The sequence below is a fragment of the Trachypithecus francoisi genome, unplaced genomic scaffold (genome assembly GCF_009764315.1).
Source record: "Trachypithecus francoisi isolate TF-2019V2 unplaced genomic scaffold, Tfra_2.0 Lachesis_group3, whole genome shotgun sequence".
NCBI lineage: Eukaryota > Metazoa > Chordata > Mammalia > Primates > Cercopithecidae > Trachypithecus > Trachypithecus francoisi.
In genome coordinates this window covers 97,461,514-97,487,401 of record NW_022681468.1, presented here as the reverse complement: position 1 = coordinate 97,487,401, position 25,888 = coordinate 97,461,514, and the positions used below count along the sequence as shown (strand labels likewise).

Genomic DNA, 25,888 nt, shown 5'->3' with positions numbered 1-25,888 from the left:
ATTCCTGAAGGGAAAATAATGCAGTTATTGCCAGGCTGAAACCCTGAAGCACAAAGCATCTTTATCCCCTTGAATCAATTGCCTTTATAATTCAAGTCTTGGTAACACGAGTATTTTATAAAATACCATAACGGAAAGAAAATTTGGTTATGCATCCAGAGAACCCTACAAGGATCAAGTAGGCGATTCATACCCTGCAGCATTTCCAGTCCCATCAGGGGACCAGGCAGGTGACTTTCATACTAGATGTACTGATGTAAACTTCACTTCCACAAAGAAATGTGCTTTCTGCCATCATCCCTTCAAGTCTACCTTTTTATTTTCCCATTTTTCATAAGGGCATATTTGCAGATAACTATTTCTCTACTATAAAGAAAAATGCCACTGTGAACAGCTGGCAAGTGGCACTGACCCTAATCTTCATTGAGTAGAGGGTGGCTGAGACTTCACGAACCTGGCAAACATGTGCTCCCTCCAAAGGGGTATAGCTGCCCGGCCAAAGCTGACTCTGCAGAATATTCATCAATAGCTAATAAATGAAAGAACATTTTTGATGGCTATGTGAATTCTCCAAGTTTTACAAATGTTGGCTCAAAAATTGTTAAAGTACCTTATTTACCAAATCAATTACTCTTGTGAGTGGGATGCAACCACTGCTAGTGGAATAAACAAAGTTCTGCTCTGGAAGTCAGAAAAATGAAATCCTGGCTCTGTGTGTTACTGTTGTGTGGCCTGAGGCATTACTGGACTGCTTGGCTTTCAGTTTCAGCACTTGGAAAATTTATGTTTTTTTGGTTTTTTTGTCTGTTTTTTATTTTTTATTTTTTTTGATAAAGCTTCCAGCAGAGGGTCTGATATTTACCAGGTCTTTAATAAATGTTAGGTGATTATAAATACACCTACAAAAGTCTATTATCATAAGATGATGTATCAATTAGAAGAGGCAGATAAAGCAATGGACAAAATTCAGTACCCATTCTGAACAAAGAACTTATGTTAAATACAGAGACACTTTCATAATAGGGTTACTACTTACACCCAAAGTAATTTAAACCTCATGAAAGATGCTTTCTTGAAATTTCATTTAATGTTTTCCACTGTAACCTATATCTTATTCTTAGTTAACTTACCTAAGATCTAAGACAGAAAAAGCTTGAGAAGATTTCCACTCCCCAGGCAGGCAATCAAAGGCTACATGATTTCCCTAAGATCCCACAGTGAGTCACGGGATGCAGGCAGCATCTGATCTCAGTTTTAGTCCACAAGATGAGTGAGCAAAAGTATTTCCAACACAACATTTTAAAATGTCTTCCTTGGGTGCTTGATTACTTCAATTATTCCAGGATGATCTGGTGATATCTGGTGACTTAGTATGGATTCCAAAATGCCATCCTAAACTCAATAGGTGGATGTCCTTTATCTTTGGATTCAAGGAAGGAATGAAATACCCAAGAAGCAAAGGGGACTTGAAATGCAGAAGAGTTCAAGAAGGTAGCGGAGTAGTATTTGCCAGTTTCCAGTGTGTAAATTCTCCTACCATGGCCGATTTCAAGCTACCACTGTGGTGTCAACCAGACTGCCAATTTTTTGAAACATTGGTAATCAGCTCTTTCATGCCACTTGAAGTAGGCTCCAGCACAACACTAGCTCTGCCTGTCTTCATTTCTGTGAATTACCACCTGAAAACGTGGCTTTGATGATCACATACTTGGAATAATTACTCTTGTTTTTGTTGTTGCTTTTTCAATTTATTTTTAATTGCCCCAAATTATTTTTTCCCAGTACCACTCATATGTAAAATGCAAGTAATTTGCTTTTTGGCTGTGATATGGGTATAAATCCTGCCATATGAAAGAAGACAACATCTTATGGCTATACCCTTTCAAGCATCTCTCCTCCAGCTCTTCTGGCGTAATTCCTGATGGAAGGGAACAGCTCATAAGCAGAGACTGGGAAATATGGTAATATTTTGACTTATAAATGTTTGTGAACATTTCTGTCTGTCAGGATTGAACCAATAAAATGTCCTAAGATTCTTCTAGTCAGGAAGTTGTTGTATTACTTTAGGATACAAAAGAACCTCCAAACACCACGATGACTAAAATAAGAGGACAGAGGGAAACCCCGGTGACCCTGACAATAAGAACAAAATCAATATATCATATTTTTGTGGCCTTTTATATTACAAAGCACTTTTACACGCATTCTCAGAGTTCTGGATATTACATTTTAAGAGGACATTGATAAATGGGAGAACATCCAGAGGAGACCACTAACAATAAGAAATACTTACACTGCAGGATTGTGTGCAGTGGGCCATGGACTCTACCAGTGGTTTTACCTGTTCAGTCTTATTTAATTCTTTCAACTCTCCCATGATCTTATAGAGGAGGATAATAATAATGGAGGTTATGATTAGTAATTTGTCTTATGTCATACATTTGGTGAATAATGAAGCTGATATTTAAAACCAAGGAGTCTGATTCCAAAAGTTGTTCTCTTAACTACTAGATAGTATTCAAACCGTATTTTGCCTGACATAGAGATTAACCAGTGAAATGCTAAATGTTTCAAGTTCTCGAAAGCTCCTCATCTGGATTGAGGAATTACATCTATGAGTGTCCCCAGAGGAAGACACTAAGACCAGAGTGTAGAAAATGTGCTAAAAGGCTGATGTGGAGACAAAATAGGCTCATCTTTCTTTAGCAGAAGCCTAAAATGGAAGGAACCATCTTGGGAAATCATGATTTTCTCATCATTAAATGACTCCCAAAGACTGGATTATAGGTTTGGGGTACTTCTAGGAAGAATATGGACTAAGAAGTGTAGTTTGGATTAGATAACCTTCCTATGCTGTCCAATGCAGTAGCCACTATCCACGTGTGGCTATTTAAATTTCATTAACACTGAGCAAAAATTAAAATTCAGCTCCTCAGTCATACTAGTCATGCTTCATGTGCTGAATAGCCATCTATGACTAGTGACTATTGAGTTGGTGGACATGTTGGGTGTGCAGATGTATAGAACATTTCCAATATTGCAGAAAGTCCTATTGGACAGTGTGGTTCTAAACTATAAAATCTGCCTTTTAGAATTCTCTGTGATTTTGAGAAAAGCAGGATGAGTAATAATTCTAATTTTATAAATGAGAAAATTGAGGTTGAAAACTTTTTTCCTATCTTAAGTGTTAACACTTCATGATCCTCTGATGCCTACACACACCTGGCTCCCCACCACCAAACACCTGTTTCCACTGCTGCAGCCACTGGGCTGTGGGTGTTCAGGCAGATTCCCTTAATTATTTCCAGTGCTTCTTTTTTGTGGCCAAAGGAGAACCTGGTAATGTGCTGTTTGGTGTGTAGATAATTATCAGTTATCCATGACTCCCCTTTCATTTGCCCACAGAGCGTTTCCTGAGATCTTTGAAAGCAACTGGGCCACAACGCTTTGTGGGCAAAGAGAGGAATTATAGTGGCTGGGAGGAAAATAAATTGTGATGTCAGCTTGATTACAGTGTTGGTTACTGCTCAGTCAAAACTTTGTGATAAAGAGCCTTTCCACAGGAAATTCATTTACAGATACCATCTACCATCTAGCATGGCACCTCCTGCTGACCACCTCAACAGCAAACGGAGTGCTGCAGGAGTGCCTGTGGTCAGCTTGGTGTTGGCATTAGGGCAGATCCCTATGGAAGGTGCAAGCCTTGCAGGACTTCCTCAATCCAACAGAATTGAAATTTATTCATCTCAACATTCAGGCAACTGGTTTAAGAGGAAAAGCATTCAAGACCTGAGGTACCTACTCAATAAATCCACACTAATCTATTATTGACTGGCTGGCTTTCTGGTGGGTTCTGACCTTTATTTATGTGTCTTAACAGTAAATCAGAAATAGTCATCGTGGGGTGGTGCATGCTTTAATTTTGGATAATGGTCAAGAAGAAACACTTGTGGAGCCTTCTCTATGCCAAATACTAAGCTAGGTATTTCTACAATACCTTATCCCATTTAATTTGCATATCATCAACACAAGAAAGGTATTTTCCTCATCCTGATTTTATAAATGAGGAGACTGTGGTGTAATGAGCAGTAGATCTGGAAGTTAACCTCGAGTCTTCAGATTAGAACTCTAGGGCTTTTTCTACTAACACATAGCTACCGCTTAGAAGAAAGGTGGCATAAGATTTTGATTTGAATATCCTATTCCTGGACGCCCAGGATATCTCACTGTATCTCATCAATGCCTCACTAACTTATTGCCTCCCTATGCCCCCAGATAATGTCATCAGTAACAATATTACTCAAATGCTACCAATATATAAGTTGGTCATTCTTTCTTTTTGTTTGCATATGACACTTCCCCTACCTAAAAATGTGTCCTCCCTTCCCTCGTAACTCTGTATTAATCCCTGACTTTCAAGATCATTTTAGTAATCTTATCACTTCAAGACAGCCACTTGGGGCCAGGCCAGGTGGCTAACGGTTGTAATCCTAGCACTTCAAGAGACCGAGGCGGGTGGATCGCTTAAGGTCAGGAATTTGAGACCAGCCTGGCTAAGATGGTGAAACCCCATCTCTACAAAAATACAAAAATTAGCTGGGTGTGGTGGCGCACACCTGTAATCCCAGCTTCTTGGGAGGCTGAGGCAGGAGAATGGCTTGAACCCGGGAAGTGGAGTTTGCAATGAGCCGAGATTGTGCCACTGCACTGCAGCCTGGGCGACAGAGTGAGACTTCGTCTCAAAAACAAAAAAAGAAAAAAAAGGAAAGCCACCTGAAGAATGCTGACAATCATGAGTTATGCAGGGCACCCGAATGGACCAACTTTTCCTTTAAAACTCATTTATAATGCTTCTATATCATTAATTAGTTTTCATGGCCCAGGTGTTTTAATGTGTGCATCTTACATACTTTAATTGTGTATCTCTTTTGAGGAAGAAAGCTATCCTTCATTGCTGGTGCTTCTTTCCTATAGTATGCTCACATTTTTTATCAAGAGAACATCCAGTATTTGAATTTAGAATCAGAGCTCAAGTTGTCTAAATGGGTTGGTTCCTTTTTTGATTTGAACTCTAAGGCTATGTATAGTTCCTGGACTTTGAAGTCAAGCAGACCTGGATTTAAATCCTCATTTTATTATTTAGGATGCTTTGGGGTGCAAGTGATGTAAAATCCTCAACTCAAGTGCCTTACACAGCAAAGAAACTATTATTTCATAGTAAGAGGTTGGGAGTAGGGTGGTTTCAGAGTCAGTCCATTTTTCACATCAGGAAGTCATCACAAGAAAAACCCAGATTCTTTCTTGTTTCTTTGCCACTCTTAGTGCTTTGAATTTGTCCTCAGGCTATGGTTGGACGGTAGAGCAATGGCATGTATCATAGTCAGCTACAGCAACATCCAGTAAAAGAAGGGACCGTCCCTCCTTTGGGTCTCTTTTGGGGAGGGACACAACCTTTCCTAGAAACTTCAGAGCAGCCATCTGTTCATATCCCCTCATTTAGAATTGGGTCATACGCATACCCCTGAGCCAATCACCGACAGGGGGCTGGGGGCATCAGGATTGCTTTAGGACAATTAGGATTCATCTGCTGGGACTGAGGCGCATGGCCCCACAGAGGAGGGGTGGGCAGGAAGGGGCTGTAGCAAGAGGAGGGAAGGGACGGGTAAGCAAGGAAACCGTAGCTCACTAGCTGCAAGACCTTGGGCACATTCATTAACATCTTTAAATCTTAATTTCTAAATTAGAAACATGGAAATAATACCTACACTATACCTCATAGAAGTGTGAGAATTAGATCAAGTGACCTTTTCGCAGTGCCTGACACACAGAAAGGTTGGTAGATCATTTTGTTTTAGGGAACTCCAGACTCTGCTTCCCGGTTAATGCTGCTTCTGTCTGGTCTTTTGTGAAGAAACATACCATTCCCAGTCATGTGTGTGTGTGTGTGTGTGTGTGTGTTTAGAATATATCCATGGTTCACATGGGAGAGAATTTCTTCTACTTAGCAAACACCTTCAGAATCTGGAGGAACCTGTGCTTATTTGAAGGCAATCAAAAAATTTTCTCTCTAGATATCTGTGTAATTATGTATTTAATACTACATTTCAAATCAGAATTGGTTATTGAGATAAATGGAGATAAGCAGAAGGAACGTTCAACAAAGATTTCATGTTCAAGTCATTATGCAAAGTACTGGGACAAAGGTGAGGCACAGCAAAAGCGAAAGAAATGTGGAGGAATGGTGAGTTTGTATAAAGCAATAGAATAGTGAGCAATAAGATAGAAAACGCCATGTGACAACACAATTGGCAAGCTTTGACTGTTAAGACAGAAAGTTGGGACTTTATATTCTTAGCCTGGGGCAGGGGACAGAGCAGAACCACGAAATATTTTCATCAGAGATGAAACATGAAGAAAACATTCTTACAGAACCTAACCTGGCAGTGGTATAAAAGAACAGTTGGAAAGCGTATAAAGTACTTCCATCAAGCCAGTTAGGAGAATTTAAGTCAGGTTAGTTAGTCTCAAAAGACAAACAACCTTCAAACTCTCATGACATAAACAAACAAGCAAATGTTTATTTCTCACTCATCTGACCTGTTTGTTTCCAGGAAGCAGGGAACTCTGTTCTTTATGTTCACACAGGGATCCAGCCTGGTGGATAGTGCCAACACCGTAAATGGTGACGATTACCATGACAAAGGGAAAGAAAGCTCTAGGGGGTATCACACCAGCAATTAAATGCCTTGGCATGAAGCAACATACAGTGGTGTGGTGGGGCCAGCTTATGCCAGCTCACAAAAGCCAATTGTGTGCATCTCTTCCCAACTCCACATCCAAGTCTGTCATGTTGATAGTTCTAAATCAGCCAGGCTGGGAACATTTACACTACAGAAACTGGCAAGCACTACAAATCATGGTTCACTCTTCCTCCCACTCCTCCCCACCAAAAAAAGATACCGAGTAGTTAAACTTTTACCAACACGCCTCCAGATTCACTTCATTTTCACTCAGGACTCATTGGCCAGAACTAGGCATGTAGCTCAACCCTGATACAAAAGGATCAAGAAGTTCAATCCTGCTATTGCCTCAAAGGGAGAGAGCCACAAATATTTAGTGAACACTAATGACAACCACAGGTTAATGCCAGAGCTTAGGCATTTATTCATTTATACATTCATTCAACAATCACATCTAGAACACTTTAGACTTTAATCTGGGAGCAATATAAAGAGAAACAGAAGAGTTTTAAGCATAGATGGGATGCCAGTTATCAACTTATTACCCCTCAACTCCTAATTTACCCTCCATTGACTGGCTTGAGAGACTGGAGATGGATCCTGTAAACATTTTCTTCTGCTAGTAGAGGCTGCAGGATGGACACTGAAGAAGGAAAGGCTTATTCCTGGTTCCAGTGAGATTTCTCTGTTTCTTGATCCTATAGTACTCCTCTGGTATGAGAGATGCTAGTATCAGTGGTTCTAATGTCCAGGAAGTTTCAGAGGCACCCTGAAGGGTAACTTCTTAGCAAATTCCATGGATGCCTCAGTCAGTTTCCCAGCATGTACAGCAGCAGCCCCTCTCCAGGTGGCTTCCTGGTGGCTCTTCAGTGAGTCCTACTGATGCTGCAGTTTCCCAATGAGTTCAACAGCATGCCTCACGGGCAGCTTCCTCGCAAGTTTTTCTAGCACATGAATATAGATGGTTTCCTGTCTGCCAGTCTCAACCTGGCAGTACCAGAACAGGAGACTTCCAGCTTGCCAGCCTCACCCCAGAGATCTCTGCCTGCTAACCTCCACCTCCCAACTGTGGAACAGCTCTGGTTAAGGCCACTTTATGACCATGAGGGATGTGGCACACAAGAGAATAAATCACCACCATGGAGAAGAATGGAGAGCAGATAAATGATGTCTTCATAGGTTCACTGGAAGGTGAAGGAAATGTCTAGAGAAATTGAAAGTGAGGTGACATCATTGATAATGGAATAACAGCCAGGATTCAACAGGATTGGGATTAGGGTGAGCCCACCAAGACCAAGTCATGCTACTACTGCATGGTTAGATCCTATCTTTATTTAAAATGTTGGTATTTTGCTCATTTTGATGTATTTTACATTAATTTTCATTTTTTAAAACATAGTACATTAAAATAGTATTTATCTCGATTACCGATTTTTTTTTTTGGCACCTACTTAAATTTTGCATGCTTCCCTCACCCTTGTCCTGGCTCTGGCAGCAGTCTCAGAGGGTCTGAGAGAGTTTGGGAAACAAGGGGGGTGGGAGGCAGGCAGAGTGGGCTGCCAGATCCCAGGCTAGAAAATGCAGAACACGGTGAAGACCGCAAGAAGCTTAACTAATAGGTCTGAGGCTAAGTAGTGATGGCAGTCAGAATGCTTTTAAATATGGATGTTAAGGACATAGCAAGAGAAAATGGATAGAACAGAGTGCATATGGCAACTTTTTATATTGGTGATAGAACTAGTAAGTGGGTAATTAAAGATGATCCTCTTCATGAGGAAGACATGGTAATACATGCAGTAGGAAAACAAAAGACTTAAAAGGAATTACAAGGACTAATAGGACCTGGCAATTATTTTGGTGAAGATGTGCGGTGGTAGAAGGCAAATGACAGGGAGGGTCCAGAAATGACTGCATGGATGAACCTGGAGGACATTATACTAATTGAAATAAGCCAGACTTATAAAGACAAACATTGCATGATCTCACTTATATGTGGAATCTAAAAAAGTCAAACTCGTAGAAACAGAGAGTAAAATGGTGGTTACTAGATGCTGGGGGCAGGGGGAAATGGGGAGGTGGTTAAAGGGTACAAAATTTTAGTTGTGTGAGGTCAATTCTGGAGATCTACTATGTGTAGCGTAGTACCTATAGCTGGCAATACTATACTACATACTTAAAATTGATAAGAGGTTAGATCTTAGGCTAAATGTTCTTACTAAAAAGCAGCAAGAACAACAACAATAATAATAAAGTGAGTGGGAGAAAAGTTTGGGAAGTGATGGATGTATTTATAGCCATGATGGTAGTATAGTAATGATTTCACAAGTGTATAGTTTCCCCAAACTCATTGAGATGTATATATTAAATATGTGCAGCTTTTTGTATCTCAATCATATTTCAATACAGAGGTTTAAATAAATAAATAAATAGATTTTTTTTTATACTTTAAGTTCTAGGATACATGTGCACAACGTGCAGGTTTGTTACATATGTATACATGTGCCATGTTGGTGTGTTGCACCCATCAACTCGTCATTTACATTAGGTATATCTCCTAATGCTATCCCTCTCCCCCTCCCCACAATAGGACCCAGTGTGTGATGATCCCCTTCCTGTGTCCAAGTGATCTCATTGTTCAATTTCCACCTATGAGTGAGAATGTGCAGTATTTGGTTTTCTGTTCTTGCGATAGTTTGCTGAGAATGATAGTTTCCAGCTGCATCCATGTCCCTACAAATGACATGAACTCATCCTTTTTTATGGCTGCATAGTATTCCATGGTGTATATGTGCAACATTTTCTTAATCCAGTCTGTCACTGATGGACATTTGAGTTGATTCCAAGTCTTTGCTATTGTGAATAGTGCCACAATAAACCTATATGTGCATGTGTCTTTACAGCAGCATGACTTATAATACTTTGGGTATATCCCCAGTAGTGAGATGGCTGGGTCAAATGGTATCTCTAATTCTAGATCCTTGAGGAATCGCCACACTGTTTTCCACAATGGTTGAACTAGTTTACAGTCCCATGAACAGTGTAAAATTGTTCCTATTTCTCCACATCCTCTCCAGCACCTGTTGTTTCCTGATTTTTTTAATGATCGCCATTCTAACTGGTGTGAGATGGTATCTCATTGTGGTTTTGATTTGCATTTCTCTGATGGCGAGTGATGATGAGTATTTTTTCATGTGTTGGTTGGCTGTATGAATGTCTTCTTTTGAGAAGTGTCTGTTCATATCCTTTGCCCACTTTTTGATGGGGTTGTTTTTTTCTTGTAAATTTGATTGAGTTCTTTATAGGTTCTGGATATTAGCCCTTTGTCAGATGAGTAGGTTGCAAAAATTTTCTCCCATTCTGTAGGTTGCCTGTTCACTCTGATGGTAGTTTCTTTTGCTGTGCAGAAGCTCTTTAGTTTAATTAGATCCCACTTGTCAATTTTGGCTTTTGTTGTCGTTGCTTTTGGTGTGTTAGACATGAAGTCCTTGCCCATGCCTGTGTCCTGAATGATATTACCTAGGTTTTCTTCTAGGGTTTTTATGGTTTTAGGTCTAACATTTAAGTCTCTAATCCATCTTGAATTAATTTTTATATAAGGAGTAAGGAAAGTTTCAGCTTTCTACTTATTGCTGGCCAATTTTCCCAGCACCATTTATTAAATAGGGAATCCTTTCCCCATTTCTTGTTTTTGTCACATTTGTCAAAGATCACATGGCTGTAGATGTGTGGTATTATTTCTGAGGGCTCTGTTCTGTTCCATTGGTCTATATCTCTGTTTCAGTACCAGTACCATGCTGTTTTGGTTACTGTAGCCTTGTAGTATAGTTTGAAGTCAGGTAGCATGATGCCTCCAGCTTTGTTCTTTTGGTTTAGAATTGTCTTGGCAATGCAGGGTCTTTTTTGGTTCCATATGAACTTTAAAGTAGTTTTTTCCAATTCTGTGAAGAAAGTCATTGGTAGCTTAATGGGAATGGCATTGAATCTATAAATTACCTTGGACAGTATGGCCATTTTCACAATATTGATTCTTCCTATCCATGAGCATGGTATGTTCTTCCATTTGTTTGTGTCCTCTTTTATTTCACTGAGCAGTGGTTTGTAGTACTCCTTGAAGAGGTCCTTTACATACCTTGTGAGTTGGATTCCTAGGTATTTTATTCTCTTTGAAGCTATTGTGAATGGGAGTTCATTCATGATTTGGCTCTCTGTTTGTCTGTTAATGGTGTATAAGAATGTTTGTGATTTTTGCCCATTGATTTTGTATCCTGAGACTTTGCTGAAGTAGCTTATCAGCTTAAGGAGATTTTGGGCTGAGACAATGGGGTTTTCTAAATATACAATCATGTCATCTGCAAACAGGGACAATTTGACTTCTTCTTTTCCTAACTGAATACCCTTGATTTCTTTCTCTTGCCTGATTGCCCTAGCCAGAACTTCCAACACTATGTTGAATAGGAGTGGTGAGAGAGGGCATCCCTGTCTTATGCCAGTTTTCAAAGGGAATGCTTCTAGTTTCTGCCCATTCAGTGTGATATTGGCTGTGGGTTTGTCATAAATAGCTCTTATTATTTTGAGATACGTTCCATCAATACCAAATTTATTGAGAGTTTTTAGCATGAAGGGCTGCTGAATTTTGTCGAAGGCCTTTTCTGCATCTATTGAGATAATCATGTGGTTTTTGTCTTTGGTTCTGTTTATATGCTGGATTACATTTATTGATTTGCATATGTTGAACCAGCCTTGCATTCCAGGGATGAAGCCCACTTGATCATGGTGGATAAGCTTTTTGATGTGCTGCTGGATTTGTTTGCAAGTATTTTATTGAGGATTTTTGCATCGATGTTCATCAGGGATATTGGTCTAAAATTCTCTTTTTTGTTGTATCTCTGTCAGGCTTTGGTATCAGGATGATGTTGGCCTCATAAAATGAGTTAGGGAGGATTCCCTCTTTTTCTGTTGTTTGGGATAGTTTCAGAAGGAATGGTACCAACTCCCCCTTGTACCTCTGGTAGAATTCGGCTGTGAATCCATCTGGTCCTGGACTTGTTTTGGTTGGTAGGTTATTAATCATTGCCTCAATTTCAGAGCCTGCTATTGGTCTATTCAGGGATTCAACTTCTTCCTGGTTTAGTCTTGGGAGAGTGTAACTGTCCAGGAAATTATCCATTTCTTCTAGGTTTTCTAGTTTATTTGCATAGATGTGTTTACAGTATTCTCTGATGGTACTTTGTATTTGTGTGGGGTCAGTGGTGATATCCCCTTTATCATTTTTTATTGTGTCTATTTGATTCTTCTCTCTTTTCTTCTTTATTAGTCTTGCTAGCGTTCTCTCAATTTTGTTGATCTTTTCAAAAAAACAGCTCCTGGATTCATTGATTTTTTGGAGGGTGTTTTGTGTCTCTATCTCCTTCAGTTCTGCTCTGATCTTAGTTATTTCTTGCCTTCTGCTAGCTTTTGAATGTGTTTGCTGTTGCTTCTCTAGTTCTTTTAATTGTGATGTTAGAGTGTCAATTTTAGATCTTTCCTGCTTTCTCTTGTGGGCATTTAGTGCTATAAATTTCCCTCTACACACTGCTTTAAATGTGTCCCAGAGATTCTGGTATGTTGTGTCTTTGTTCTCATTGCTTTCAAAGAACATCTTTATTTCTGCCTTCATTTCATTATGTACCCAGTAGTCATTCAGGAGCAGGTTGTTCAGTTTCCATGCAGTTGAGCAGTTTTGATTGAGTGTCTTAGTCCTGAGTTCTAGTTTGATTGCACTGTGGTCTGAGAGACAGTTTGTTACAATTTCTGCTCTTTTACATTTGTTGAGGAGTGCTTTACTTCCAACTATGTGGTCAATTTTGGAATAAGCACGATGTGGTGCTGAGAAGAATGTATATTCTGTTGATTTGGGATGGAGAGTTCTATAGATGTCTATTAGGTCTGGTTGGTGCAGATATGAGTTCAATTCCTGGATATCCTTGTTAACTTTCTGTTTCGTTGATCTGTCTAATGTTGACAGTGGGGTGTTAAAGTCTCCCATTATTATTGTATGGGAGTCTAAGTCTCTTTGTAAGTCTCTAAGGACTTGCTTTATGAATCTGGTTGCTCCTGTATTGGGTGCATATATATTTAGGATAGTTAGCTCTTCCTGGTGAATTGATCCCTTTGCCATTATGTAGTGGCTTTCTTTGTCTCTTTTGATCTTTGATGGTTTAAAGTCTGTTTTATTAGAGACTAGGATTGCAACCCCTGCTTTTTTTTTTGTTTTCCATTTGCTTGGTAGATCTTCCTCCATCCCTTTATTTTGAGCCTATGTGTGTCTCTGCATGTGAGATGGGTCTCCTGAATACAGCAGACTGATGGGTCTTGACTCTTTATCCAGTTTGCCAGTCTGTGTCTTTTAATTGGAACATTTAGTCCATTTACATTTAAGGTTAATATTGTTATGTGTGAACTTGATCCTGTCATTATGATATTAGCTGGTTATTTTGCTCACTAGTTGATGCAGTTTCTTCCTAGCATCGATGGACTTTACATTTTGACATGTTTTTGCAATGGCTGGTACGTGTTGTTCCTTTCCATATTTAGTGCTTCCTTCAGGATCTCTTGTAGGGCAGGCCTGGTGGTGACAAAATCTCTAAACATTTGCTTGTCTGTAAAGGATTTTATTTCTCCTTCACTTATGAAACTTAGTTTGGCTGGATATGAAATTCTGGGTTGAAAATTCTTTTCTTTAAGAATGTTGAATATTGGCCCCCACTCTCTTCTGGCTTGGAGCATTTCTGCCGAGAGATCGCTATTAGTCTGATCGGCTTCCCTTTGTGTGTAATCCGACCTTTCTCTCTGGCTGCCCTTAAGATTTTTTCCTTCATTTCAACTTTGGTGAATCTAACAATTATGTCTTGGAGTTGCTCTTCTCGAGGAGTATCTTTGTGGCATTCTCTGTATTTCCTGAATTTGAATGTTGGCCTGCTTTACTAGGTTGGGGAAGTTCTCCTGGATGATATTTTTTCCAACTTGGTTCCATTTTCCCCATCACTTTCAGGCACTCCAATCAGATGTTTTCCAACTTGGTTCCAAAAGTGTTTTCCAACTTGGTTCCATTTTCCCCATCACTTTCAGGCACTCCAATCAGATGTAGATTTGGTCTTTTCACATAATCCTATATTTCTTGGATGCTTTGTTCATTTCTTTTTATTCTTTTTTCTCTACACTTCTCTTCTCGCTTCATTTCATTCATTTGATCTTTAATCGCTGATACTCTTTCTTCCAGTTGATCGAGTCGGTTACTGAAGCTTGTGCATTTGTCATATAGTTCTCATGTTATGGTTTTCATCTCTATCAGTTCTTTTAAAGTCTTCTCTGCATTGATTATTCTAGTTATCCATTCATCCATTCTTTTTTCAAGGTTTTTAGTTTCTTTGCGCTGGTTACGTAGTACCTCTTTTAGCTCGGAGAAGTTTGATTGACTGAAGCCTTCTTCACTCAACTTGTCAAAGTCATTCTCTGTCCAGCTTTGTTCCATTGCTGGTGATGAGCTGCATTCCTTTGGAGGGGGAGATGCACTCTGAGTTTTTGAATTTCCAGCTTTTCTGCATGGCTTTTTCCCCGTCTTTGTGGTTTTATCTGCCTTTGGTCTTTGATGAAGGTGACATACTGATGGGGTTTTGGTGTGGGTGTCCTTTCTGTTTGTCAGTTTTCCTTCTAACAGTCAGGACCCTCAGCTGTAGGTTTGTTGGAGTTTGCTTGAGGTCCACTCCAGACCCTGTTTGCCTGGGTATCAGCAGCGGAGGCTGCAGAAGATAGAATATTGCTGAACAGCAAGTGTTGCTGTCTGATTCTTGCTCTAGAGGCTTCGTCTCAGGGGTGTATCCCGCCATGTGAGGTGTGAGGTGTTGGTCTGCACCTCAGTTGAAAATGCAGAAATCACCCATCTTCTGTGTCACTCACATTGGGAGCTGGAGGCTGGAGCTGTTTCTATTCGGCCATCGTGGGCGTGCCTCCATAGATTTTTAAATAACAAATTTAAAAATGACTTCCATTATGGACTAGGACATTAGGAGACTGCTGGTGCATTTAATAGAAATAAGGGTGTTAATAAGAGAGGATCCGTCACACTGAGTTTAGAGGAAGTGGCCATAGCAAGATGGCTTTTCAGTCTGGGCTTAGTTCCTGTCGGAGTTGAGGCTGGAGATTTGGGTGGTATCCAAGTGGTATTAGTGATGGCAGAGGTCTCTGAGGGCCTGTCTGTGAGATGGCAGAAATCTTTGCAGACCAGCACAGAGCAGGTGAGGGGATGCTCAGTGGGAAACAATCGCTTTTGAAGACCCACACTCGGTTCCCCACCCTCCCAAGAGTCGATCCAGGCTTCATAAACACCAACCTGGCCTCAAAAGACACCATCATTCCTCCTTGGACCTGGACCCAGTATAAAAACTCCCCTTTCCTTCAGAGTTTGATCAGAAGAATTTAGTTTCCCAAAAGCAACTTTTACGGGAGAAAACTAACAGCAATCACAAAAATTCCAAAAGCCTAACAATAAGATGTTTTCAGACTATACTCTGCTCATTGAAACTGAAATGTAATTAGACTATATACAAATCAGGACACCTTCAGTCCTGCCCCACCAAGCTCAGATTCATATTCCTTGACATATTCACACCTATGTCTCTAGCCTGCTTGTTTTATCTTAAGGCTTGGTAAGGCTGTTTATACCTGTTGGAGAAGTGATAGCTCCTCTCCAGTTGTTCTAAGATAGCATCTTAAGGTCTCAGTGGTGGCACACACAGAGATATACCATGAGAAGAAAATTAATGATCCCTCACCAATGCATGAAAAACCTTGGTTGAAATATTTCAGAAATCTGCAAAAGAAAATATTTTTCCCTAGCTATTTTTGTGTGTTTTCCACAATGAGGGTGTATTACATTTTCCATGGATAAAAAATGAATTGCACTTAAAAGTAATTAGAAAACCACAGAGCTTAGAGGTTTATCTAATACAAAACAGAATAGTCAAGTTATTATGTGTAGAAAATAGCATTTTTGCTTCTGCAGAGGAGTTGGACATTTTCTATAGGTAGTCCAGGGTACGTTTGAGAGAAGTCTATTAATTCTTGTATTATTGGGTACATACACCATTAGAGAGACTTGAGGAAGGCTTTTACTGATTAAATATTTACCAGTAAAGGCTTGACAGCAACCTAACTACCTCTTAAGCATTCAAATAAGTGGTGAAAGTGTCCCAGATGGAGAAACACAGGGAAATTATATAAGACAGAATTTCTAGCAACTCCTTTAATACACGCTTTATGACCTCTGGAAAGCTAAGAGAATATCTGGTTTGTAATATATTTCACACCTTTATCTTTCAAAGGCTGTACTTAGAAAATCCTCCACATTCATTGGTATTGCATAACTAATTTCGTAGTTTTGGAAAACCAGAGTTGCCTCAAAATGAAGAAAAAAAGCCAGGAATTCCAAGATGACCTGACAAGGAAGCTCTTGGCATGCCTTGATCCTTTTTCCACCCAACACACATGCATTGAGATACATATACTCAGGTAAGCAACATACTTACTGCCATGGAGGCTGTGAAAATGACTAAGTCACCCTGAAAGTGACTTGCATTTTAGCAGGAAAGATAAGATAGACACACAAAGAACTAGAGCAACACCAGGGAGCCTGTAACAGGTGCCCCAGATCTTCAAAGATGGTGCTGTGAGTAGGGAATAATCATATTTTACTGGGAAAGCCAGAAAAAGTTTCGATTCAGAATTAGTTGAAGCATCTGAATTTGGGGAAAGTATTTCCTTCAGTGCGCTTGTATGGCAGGCAGGGAGGGACATCCAGGCAGGAGAAGGAAGTTAAACAAGAATCAAATTCAGGTTTTGGAAGGACCTGGAGCTTATATAATTATCACAGCATTCTTTGAGAAAAGTAACATCAAAGTATTTTTTAAATTGACAGGACCCTTCCACATCCATGAGTGGCCCTAAAGCTTAGCTTTCCTGAGCCTCATGGGTCCTCCATTCTAGAGACCAGGCTGCAGAATCAAGTAGACTTAGTCCAAGTTGGTTTCTGTCACTTGCGACGAGCATTCATTTCTTCAAATAATATCTACTTCAAATAATACCTACTTGTAAAGTTAGATATAGCAACCTGATTTTTCTGCTAAGGAACTATTTCTCCCTTACTCTCAGACAAATTGCCTGAGCCCAACTCCCACTTCATGGGTGGGTTATATGGTTTGGCTCATGAAATAACTGTAATCTATTGGGCATATGACCTGAACCAGGTCAAACTGAATCAATCTTCCAAGATATTGCTGTAGCCAACAATACTGCCTTGTCCACTGGGGTGCTAAAGGAGTAAAATGTAAGCCTAGAGCAACTGATGGAATTTAAAGCCAACAGAGAGAACTGCAGAGGCTAAAGACAGAGAAAGTATTTTAACAGCACATCTGAGCTGTGCTTGCACCAGTTCAAGAGAGTTTCTGTTGTTTCCAGTCACTAGGGCCCTAATACACTACAATGATGGCAATCCTGTGACGTGGAATTACCCAGCAAATATCTAACCATTTGTTGATCACCTGCTATGTGCAAGGCAGGGCCTTCTGTGCTGGTCTCTGCTAGGAACACAGAGATGAGGTTCTGCTTTCATAGAATGTTTGGGTGCTGCTTGACCATATGGAATGGCTGGCTTTAAGTCTCTCCATCCATACTTTCCCCTATTCTATCATAGCACTCTTTGAGAAAAGCAATAGCAAAGTGTTTTTAAAATTGATAAGTCCCTTCCACATACATGAGTGGCCCTAAAGCTACTCACATATATGTCAGCTATCCCCTTCACATACGTGACAGTTATGCCTGAAAGACAAACTGATCCACCATTTTGCTGAAAAAAACTGACTTTATTGATAACATTGGTCAAACAGAGATGTGACTGATGCTTTCATATGTAAATTTAGGATTGCGTAGATTATTTTTTGTGTCTTATCAACAATTTCCAGCCATAACTCTACCTCTAATTTTCATCAAGTGCTGGAATTTAAGTGAGCAAGTGACATGATTTTTGGCATAGCTTTAAGTACACCATAATTTATTTATCTAAAGTCAATTATTGGCAAACTTTTATGCTATAGCTATGATTTGGAACATGTTCCTTGTGGCAAACTAGCAACTGATCAGTCTTGTCAATGTTCTTGAGCACCAGCACTGAGAACCATCAATGTGTAGATGACACCAAATTCCAGATCACACTGTGTATCTGATTCCTGCCCCAGAGAGGGAGCTGAACACAGGACCTTTTGTTCAGCACAGTACCCTTATCACCTAGCAGAGTGTTTGTCACAGAAAGCTCAATGAATGTTTATTGAACTTAACTGAACCCCACCTCTTATAACAGTTGCAACTGCACGCTCTGCTTTATCAAAGCAAATAGTATAGCAGTTCTAAACTAAATCCTCCCTGTTATTTCTTCTGCTCGGAAAACTCATGTAGGGCAAATCATATCCCTACCACTGACAAAAAATACTTACAGCTCACAGCTAAGATGGTAAATTTTTGACCTAGTAGTTTTGAAACTTAACTGTACACTAGACTCACCCAAGGAGCTTTAAAAAATCCTAATGCTCAAATTGCACCCTGGACCAATTAACTGAGAATTCCTGCATGAGACCCTGGTGTCAGCATATTGTTAAAGCCTCTCAGGTGATTCAGTTGATTCCAATATGCAGTCAAGGTTGAGAATCAGTATAGTAGAGCAACACTTATATGGTTTTGGCACTATTTCTGTAATTCTCTCACCTTATTGTTTGTCATCTATGTTGTCTTAGTGCAGACCAGCCCCTGAAATATAACGGTTTTATAATGCTAGTAACAAAATATTAGCTATCTGATACCATCTTCATTGTGGAATGGTTAAAATCTCAGCCGCCTCTCTTAAGATCCAAGAGGGAGGAATAATAGGCAACTTCAGGGGTTTGTTCCCTTCCCAGCTTCCTTCTTTGAGAACTCTCTGAGCTCTACCCACTCATGGAAATGGACTACTGAAGCCATGATTATACTCTATGGCCCTGCTCCCCACACTCCTACAACCAACATATCCTGTCCTCTTACCATTGCTTAGAGGATCTTAAACCTGAGGATGCATTGGAGTCATCTGGAGGACTTCTGATAACAGATTCCTTGGTCCCACCTCCAGAGTCTCTGTTTCAATAAGACTAAAATAGGGCTGAGAATTCGCATTTCTGGCACTCTGCAGGTGTTGCTGATGCTGCTGTTCTGGAAACTACCTTGAAGAAATATTGCCATGGCCTATAGACCTAACCCAGACTGGGTCGATGATGTCTCACTCCCGACTCAGATGAAAACTCTGCAGATTGGCATAGCCATTTCCCAGGGCTACCACAACAAAGGACTACAAACTGAGTGGCTTAAAACAACAGAGATTTATCCTATCACACTTGCAAAAGCCAGAAATTCAAAATCAATATGTCAGCAAGGTCTTACTCTCTCTGGAAGCTGAAGAAGTTCGTTTCTTGCCTCTTTTAGCTTCTGGCTTTTGCTGGCAATCCTTAGCGTTCCTTGACTTGTAAGAGCGTCACTCCCTCTCCACCTGTGTCACCACATGACCTGGGAGTCAGAGTCTCTTCTCTTCTTATAATGGATGAAGGGTCTACCCTATTTCAGCATGACCTCATCTTAAATAATTACATCTCCAACAAACTTATTTCCAAAAAAGTTCACATCTGAGACATTTGGGGTTAGGGCTTCAACATATATTTTTGGGTTGACACAATTCGATCCATAACAACAAGTATATCAAAAATTTCTGGGGCTCCTAAATTCCATCATATGCCCACAAGAGTGGAGGATCGGATCCTGTCTGCAGAAAGAGAAGGCTGTGCACAAGTGCAGAGAGGAAGCAGAGAGCTGGGGCTTGTCATTCTGGGGGAAGACGACGGACAGAGCAACTTTCTTGATTCCAGATGTGCTCCTGCCCCTAATCACAAGCCCTGCTGCAGTTCTCACCCTCAGTTTCCATGAGTTATAGTGTTCCTTTGATTCAAAAAGTCTCCCTTTTTGAATTAATCCATTCTTATTGAGCTTCTATTACTTGCAACCAAAAGAGTAGGTCTGAGATAGGGTATGTCTCCCCTGTACTCTAACAGGCCATGACTGACTTCTTCCACTCCAGGCATTTGCTATTTCTCCAGTTATTGCAGGTACTTGACCTGCTATTTCTGTTCTTGTTGCATTTTCCTGAAATGGAGAAATAGCCTTCCTTTGGCCATTATAGATTCTGAGGAGTCTACAGAGTGCTTGATATCTCAGCTTTTGAAAGATGTTTAATGACATTTTTTTCTTGCTTTCAACTGGCTTTTTGAAATTCCAACCTCTTTCTGTGGTATGGCCTCCCCGGAGCTGGGTGGCTGGGACATGGGAAAACACACCGGGCTGCTTTCTAAGTGTTCTCTCTGTTATGACTACCATACAGTGCTTGGAGACTATGTGGACTCAACTTTCTCTCCACTCAAGTACCTTCAGTATTCAAGATCCTTCCTGGAGGGTGAAGGAGTGGCATCATCTCTGACTTTGGGGGACTCTTAGTTCTGGCTATTGGAAAGGACTTGTGCTGGGTATTTTGTACTTGCCTCTCAGGTCTACTGTTTACACTTCTTCCTGTTGCACTGGGCTTTAGGAGTTTGACCCACACGGACTGCATGCATGGGCTCCCTTCCCCTCTGGCTCCTGAGTAGGCTTGACCAAGAGGGTGCACTGAAAGGAGATTGGATGAAGGGAGGGAGGAGAGAGAGACTAGGGTGTTCACTTCCCCTGCTCACTTCCTAGGGTTGCCATTGGCTGGCTGCTTCCCTCAGGTGAAGGTGACAGCTCTGAGAGGTGGCCCTTTCTGCAGAGTCCTCTCCATCACAGAAACTGGTTTCTCCCTTACTTCTCCAAGTCTAGGGATGGTAACAAGACCCAACCATCACCCTAGATATCGTATCATCCTTTAAAATCTCCCTATCCCCTGCCCATATCTGTAAACTCTCTTAAGCTTAAACCATTTGAATGTGTTTCTCTTTCCTGATGGGACCCCCAACCCATACAAAGCCTTGACCTTAATGTGACCAGTCACTGCCCCATTAAAGGCTCTGGAAGCCCAAGGAGCCTACTGATTCTTGCTTTATCCATTCTCAGGGAATGTCATGCTTGACTAAATTTTTTTGCTTAGACAGAGACATCGGGACTCTTGTTATCAGCTTTCTGTTACTTTCTCCTTTTGCACAGTCCAGTGATTTTCAACCTTAGATATAAACCAGAACAACCATAGTTTCTTCCTGTTAATATGAGCCTCTCTTGTCTTTTTTATTATGGTGTAATTATTCCAAATCAGAAGCAGTCTCTTGTCTTTTGGTTCATACCTTCCTACAGCGCCTACTACAGGGTCATGCATACTGTAGATTTAACAAAACATATAAACTTAGCGATTGTGTACTCTAGATGAAGTTCAAAGTAAGATTAAAATTCTTTTTTGGCACACTATTAATAAATATTTCTCTTATACACTAGTATATACTAAGATGTTTTAGATTAAAGGAGATAGCTACAATTGTTGTTGATGAAATCAGTTTTCAAAATGTCATTCACTATATTTGTGCAAAGATTTCATGAAAATAAAAATTTTATCTCTGAATGTCCACATGAAAATCAGCTGATGTGGGTACAGACAGATGATATTCATGTGAATAAAACTAAACATAGGTGTTATCTCTCAAATTTTCTTCTTAGAATTTCAAAAAATTGCTCAAGTTTGTGAATACAAAGTGAAAGAAACAACCAATACATCAGAGTAAGAACGTTTATGACCAAGTCTCCATTTCTTAAACTGTCTGTTAAAATTCAATTTCTATAACCCGCACCTTCGTCATTTCTTAACTGGATTGCCGCAGCAGTGTCTTACCTGGTCAACTCATTTTCTCTTTTCATATATATTTTTTTCCCAGTCTTCACATAGCAGCCAGAATGGCCTTTTAAAAATGCATGCCATAACCTCTATTTCTGGCAGTGATTGAGTGACTTGTGCTGGATTAGCTCTCTACCATAAACAACTAGAATACTGAACAAAATAATAAAAATAACTCTTTCCAGATGTTAAATAATAGACAGCACAGGATGCTGATCTTCAAGGGAAAAAAAAATGTGAAGCAATCTCCTCTATCACCTTTAATTTTTGCCTAGAGGTATTTTCCATACTGACTTTGAGAAGAGTAGCCCCAAATAGAATGCAGTAATCTCATTGACTCAGCAGACAGAGCTCAGAATTTGGGGCTACTGAGGCAGCAAGAATTTGCAGGGCAGGGTATCAAAGAGAAAGGAGCTGTGCAAGAAAAAGTCCAAAAACTATCTAGCCATGCCCCTGAGTCTTTAGTCAAATAATAAACTGTGCATATACAGAGTGAGACTCCATGAGACAAGGCAAGAAACTAAGAAGAAAATACAACTAATGAAAACAGTGACCCAAGCCACTACTGGAGCTTTCACAGGAATGGTAGACATGTAAGTTCCAAAGAGCTAGAGTGAATAAATGTTTTGAAAACCTCCAGCACTCAGTAGAAGTCTCAGCAAAACCAGGCTTTAGGAGTAGGGCTAATGTGTCCTAAGCTAAAGGCTATGCTAGTGCTCAACTCACTTTAACAAAGTTTAAAAACAAGCCTTGAAAAACCTACTCTCTAAGTAAATCACCTGCCTATGAGACAAGACACAGACTATTACTAAGAAAACAAAATGCAGATACTCAACAATGTAGCATTCATAATGTCTGTCATAAAACAAAAAATTACTAGACTTGTGAAGAAGCAGGAATGTGTGATTCATTATCAAGAGAAAAATCAGTTAATAGAAACAGACCCAAATGACAGATAATGGAACTAGCAAACAAGGACTTTAAAATAGGTATTTTAAACATGTTCAGGAATTTGAAAGAAAACATGGATGTAATAAGGGAAGGAACAAATAGAGAATCTCAGTAGAGAAAAGGAAACTATAAAACAGGACAAAAAGAAGTTTTTGACCAGAAAAAGACAGTATCTGCAATGAAAACAGTGAGATTATAGAAGAAAAGACCAGTGAATGGATTTGCAGATATAACAGAAACTGTCTGAACAGAAGCACACAGGGAAAAAAAGGTTTAAACACTGAGCAGAGACTCAGTAACCTTTCGGACAATATCAGGCCCTTAACATACATGTACTCAGGAGGAGAAAAGATAGATATTGAGGGGAAATATAAGAAGATATAATGGCTGAAAGTTTTTCACATTTGATTTAAAAAATAATAAATCCACAGATGCAAGAAGCTCAATAATCTCCAAGCAGGATAACTATAATGAAAGTTATACCAAGGTAGCTCATGATCAAATGGCTGAAGACTAGTGATAGAGAATATTAAATGCAACCAGAAAAAACCTGATACATTACTTAGTGGAGAACAAGGGTAGGAAAACTATAGATTTTCATTAGAAATTATACAAAACAGAAAATAATGGAACACTATCTTTAAAGTGCTGAGGAAAACAGTCAATGTCAAATTCTATATTCAGCAAAAAATATCCTTTAAAAATAAAGGTAAGATACAGACATTTGCAAACCAAAAAGAGAGAGAGGGTATTTATCACTAGCAGAATGGCACTAAAATAAATGTTAGAGGAAGTTTTACAGGCTGATAGGTGACGTTACTGGAAGGAAACTTGGATCTAAAAGTAATAAGGAGCACAAAAATAATAACTATGCATTTAAATAGAAAATACTTTTCATTCCTTAATTTATTTAAAATTTAATTTTACTTCTTAACTGCTTAAAATGTTTAAAACAAAATAAACAGTAGGTTTTATAACATAAATAAAAGTAAAATGCATGACAATAATGACAAAAGATAGGGAAGAATGAAAGCATACTGTTTCTTATGTTGTGTGTGAGTAAAATATTGTTATTTGAAGGTAGTTGTGATCACTGTTCTATAGCCTGCTGCCCATTCTGAGTATAAGTCAGGGAATTACCTAAGTAATAGAAAATAAGTGAAATGTGCCAAGTGCCATGACAAAAATGGAAGGGAAATCCTAGGATGGTTCAAAGAGAAAGCCCTTATCTTGTTTTAGGGAATCAGGAAGGGGCTAACAGGAAAAGGATGACATTGGGTGGCATTCCAGGCCCCAAAAAGACTATTAATTTACTTATTTAACAAATATCTATTGCATTTGTACCTTGATCCAGTCACTGGGCTGTTCTCTTATAAATAAAAAAGTGGTCCTTCTTTTTGATGAAAGTGTTCACAGCTTGGTAGGATACTCTTATGTGAAAAACAAAAACAAACAAAAACAGTGCAGTCGTCAGATCCTAGCAGCAGCTGCAGCAGCTCTCCTCTTCCTTGGCTCTTCTTACCATCTCCTTTTCACTTCCAAAAACAAGGCTTCCAGGGTGGTTGCCTCTGATGGCATCACAAGGTGATTAATGACATAAAGGGCTGCAAGTCTCTGATGCCAGAGGAGATGGAGATGCGCAAGAAGGAGGTGCTCTTCTCTTTGAGTGAGGACAGGAAGATCATCCTGGAGGGGGGCAAGATCCTGGTGGGTGATGTGGACCAGACTGTCAATGACCCCATGCCACCTTTTCAAGATGGAACCAGACAAGGACTGTCACTATGCTTTCTGTGATGCAGCTCAGGAGACCAAGGAGAGCATGAAGAGGGACCTGGTGTTTATCTTCTGGGCCCTTGAGTCTGCTGAACAACTCTTGTACCCACTAGAGTTTCCTCCTCCCTTGATCTCTGACAGTTCTGACCTTCTCAAACCACTTTAGGTCTTGATTCCTCTTGGGTTGAAGCAGATCAGTTTCCCCCAGTCATCCCAGTTTGAGGAAGGGGCTGTGCTTTTTTAACAACACACCCACTCCCCACCTGTTTCCCCCTTCCCATGCTTCCAACTTCTGAGCACAATAGTGACTCTGTGCTTGTCTGTTTGGTTCTGCATATAAATAGAATGTTGTGAGATGACGCCTCCCCATGCTGGCTGATTCCTCTCCCTGTTCCCCTAATCACAGCCACTCACGTAAGCAGGACCAGCCAGGGACTTTCAATTAAAAAAAAAAAGAGACAATTAAAAAAAAAAAGTGCATGTTCAAGGAAAATTTGTGTAAACTACACAAAGGAAAGTTGAAGAAACTATTGGAAAAGGTAGCTGGGACAATGCTGTGGTTGCTTTTGAATGTTAGCCTACATAATCTTGCAGCACAATATTATATAGTAGAACCTCATTTATGTGAAATAATAAAACGACATTATTAGTCAATCTTATTGAACACTTTCTATATGTTGAGGAATGCATTAGGTTGTTTCAATGTATTATCTCAAGCCTCACAACAGTCCTCCTTATAAAATAAATAAAACCATTATTAGATGCAGAAATGAGGCTTAAAGAATAAAGTTGGTAGATGTTAAGATATTTGCATTCATGGATTCCAGCTTGGTTGTGGAGTATTACCCTTTAAATATATTAATGGGTTCAATTTGTTATTATTTCACTTAGTATTTTTCACCTATGTTCATGAGAGATATTGGCAATAATTTTCCTCTTATAATGTGCTTATTAGGCTTGATATCAAAGTTATGCAGGTTTCATAAACTATGTTATGAATCCCTTCCTCTTTTTCTACTCTCTGGAAGAGTTTGTATAACATTAGGGATCTTTATTCCTTAAATACTTGGAAGAATTTATCTATGCATTTCCCTTTTTTATTCCTTAGATTTTGATCTCTGAAGTCCTGACTGTGTTGGCTACTTTGTGATGTTTTCACACAGTGGTTTTTTATATTTTAACCAGCTTTTATAATTATTATCAGAAAGATGGTTGGTCTGATACAACTGAGTCACCACAAGGTCATATTTTCAGGGCTACATGTAAATGACACATAGATTATTAACACTGAATAGTTGGAAACATATGCACATTGGTATTAAATCATGAAAAGCCTCAGATTCCAGAGAATACTGAGCAACTCCTAATAGTTTTTGAGTAAAGACACAATATGATCAGGGACAGAATTAGGAAAGTAGACGTGGCAATGATGTATGCAATGAAAGGCAGAAAATGCATGTAAGTATCCTCC

General features: G+C 39.6%; 1 pseudogene; it reads left to right on the top strand.

The window, feature by feature from the left end:
- Positions 1-3,597: 3,597 nt before the first annotated feature.
- On the top strand, positions 3,598-24,645 carry LOC117071077 (annotated as a pseudogene).
- The last annotated feature ends 1,243 nt before the right edge of the window (positions 24,646-25,888 follow it).